Source organism: Amblyomma maculatum, chromosome 2 (assembly GCF_055883805.1).
Source record: "Amblyomma maculatum isolate TAMU_Amacu chromosome 2, ASM5588380v1, whole genome shotgun sequence".
In the NCBI taxonomy this organism is placed as follows: Eukaryota; Metazoa; Arthropoda; class Arachnida; order Ixodida; family Ixodidae; genus Amblyomma; species Amblyomma maculatum.
In genome coordinates, this window is record NC_139345.1 from 194,969,820 (window position 1) to 194,972,651 (window position 2,832).

General features: G+C 44.7%; 1 pseudogene; it reads right to left on the minus strand.

Annotated features, from left to right (window-relative positions):
* Window positions 1-205: 205 nt before the first annotated feature.
* On the minus strand, window positions 206-2,355 carry LOC146200822 (uncharacterized; annotated as a pseudogene).
* Between the last annotated feature and the right edge of the window lie 477 nt (window positions 2,356-2,832).

The following is a 2,832-nucleotide window of genomic DNA, read 5'->3' on the forward strand; positions in this document are numbered from 1 at the left end:
CTGCGTTCCAGTTACTGACGCTATCGGCACGCGGAAAAAAATTTGTGGACGCGCACGCAGGTTCAAGGTCGGCTCATGCAAGAGCGCTTGTTTCATATCCATCCGGTGTGCGCAAAAAAAAGGCCGGATGCTTTTCTAACCGACCTTGCATGTATTTAGATTTACACACAGCTTTTAGAATTCATTTACCTTGCAGACTACACCTTTAGAGTGTTTTATGAAATATATGCTTTGACCATACTCTGTATATACAGGGAGTGACATCAACAACCAATTCAACAAGGCTCTTGGACGCTGTTCTTTCACACTTTATAATATGCTTGGAGTGGTGCACAAATCGCGATGAAAATGTCTCAGAGACAACATAAATCTTTGGATGCCCAATGATATCCTTAAACGAAACAATATATGCTACCTGCAGGCAAGTCCCTTGGTTTGTCATTAAGGCAGTGCAGTTTGTTTTGTTTGGCCTCACATATTGCTCACTGTGGAACATACACCCAGACACTCTAGCACGGTCATGCTCCACAACAGGCCCATTTATGTTGCCAACCTGGTTTTGGACAAAGTGAAGTAATGACCCAGAGACATCCCGTGGCCTGCTCAGAAAGAGAATGCCTCCATTGCTTGCTGGGCCAGTGAGAGACAAAAAGTTGTGCTCTCAGACTTTTGTAGTTACTCGCCAGCATGAGGCGTTCTACAATTTACAAGGGCACACCTTTTGCTGATGTCACAAGTTCTTTTAAGTGGCCAATGTTGGACTCAAAACTAACGCATGAGTGTGCCCACAGGGGCCCTTGTTTTATCACACTCTTTGCAATGTGCAGCAGCTGGTGCACATATGTCATGCGCCTCTCTCCGTACAGGAACTGCACATCGACCACAAATTTTACAACGCAGTCAGTACTAGCCACAATATCAGCACTACATACAGTTTCTTGTAGCAGTAGGGCAATGCCCTATACAAGAAGAGCAAAATGTCTGAAATATTGTCTCGGCAGGAAGCCTTCCAAACATGGCAAGAAAAAAAACAACAACCAGTGTTGCCATTCAGAGGCTTTCCAGTGTTTTCGGAGAGAGAGGGAGCGGGGTAGCCGAGAAATGCTAAAATGAGGCCTTATACTACAAAGGCGCTCATCAGTTGCAGAGAGATATTGCGGAGATCATATCCATACCATCAATCAGGTGACAAAAATGCTCGGAATATAACCAGCCCTTATACATAGCATCCATTGATTACGAAAAAGCATTTGACTCAGTTGAAACCTCGGCGGTGATGCAGGCATTGCGAAATCAGGGGGTAGACGAGCCATACGTGAAAGTGCTGGAAGATATATATAGCGGCTGCACAGCAACCATAGTTCTGCATAAAGAAAGTAACAAAATAACCATAAAGAGAGGTGTTAGGCAAGGAGACACAATCTCCCCAGTACTATTCAGAGCTTGTTTAGAGGAAGTATTCAGAGACTTGGAATGGCAGCAGTTAGGGATAAGGGTAGACGGAGAATCTCAGTAATCTGCGATTTGCTGATGACATTGCCTTGCTAAGCAACTCGGGGGATGAACTGCAAATAATGATTGATGACCTAGACAGGAAAAGTAGAAAGGTAGGCTTGAAAATCAATATGCACAAGACTAAGGTAATGTTCAACAGCCTCGGGAAGGAACAGCAGTTTACATTAGGTAGCGAAATACTGGAAGTAGTAGGCGAATATGTCTACTTAGGACAGGTAGTAACCGCAGACCCGGACCACGAAAAGGAAATAACAAGGAGAATACGATTGGGATGGAGCGCATTTGGCAAGCACTCGCAGATTATGACTAGCACCTTACCGGTATCGCTCAAGAGGAAAGTATACAACAGTTGCATCTTGCCTGTACTCACCTATGGGGCTGAAACGTGGAGGCTAACCAAGAGAGTTCTACTTAAGTTGAGGACAACCCAGAGGGCTATGGAACGAAAAATGGTAGGGGTAACATTAAGAGATAGAAAGCGTGCAGAGTGGGTCAGAGAAATAACTCAAGTTACCGACATTCTAGTAGAAATTAAGAAGAAGAAATGGACATGGGCAGGACATGTAATGCGAAGAGAGGATAACCGATGGTCGCTGAGGGTAACAAACTGGATTCCAAGGGAAGGAAAGCGTAGCAGGGGGCGGCAGAAAGTTAGGTGGGCGGATGAGATTAAGAAGTTCGCAGGGGTCAAGTGGATGCAGCTAGCACAAAACCGGGTTAAGTGGAGAAATATGGGAGAGGCCTTCGCCCTGCAGTGGGTATAATCAGGCTGCTGATGATGATGATGATGATTGCGGAGACCCAATATAATATGGCTCACCTACATTTGACAGCCAACATTCTGTTAGCTGCCGTGGCACCCCTAGAAGCAAGCAGTGCATGTAATCTAGAGAAAAACTCCAGATTACATCAAAGTTTGTAAGGTTGATCAAGGGTGTTGGGCCCTTGACTCCTTCAATAACCATTCCGGTTGCCACAGCCTGGTGCATATTTTCTTGTTTCCTCGAAATTTCTGTCAGGTACGATGCAGTCAACTGGATACTTCACAGTTCCTGTTGGGCATAGTAACATGCAAGAAGCAAAAAATAAGAGCCAGTACTGTCGTGCAATGAAAAAAGGACAGCATTGAAGGGAATTTTCTATAGCATTTTAGAGGAACCTATAGATGCAAGCCACTACAGCTGAATAGAAGTAAACAACAAAGTGGCAAATATCTTTCCAAGGCCTTTCAACCAATGGTATCAACCCATTCTAGTGATTTCACGGTCAACCCCCTAGCTCATGCCAGTCACTTGTGATATCACACAAGTAGGGGGA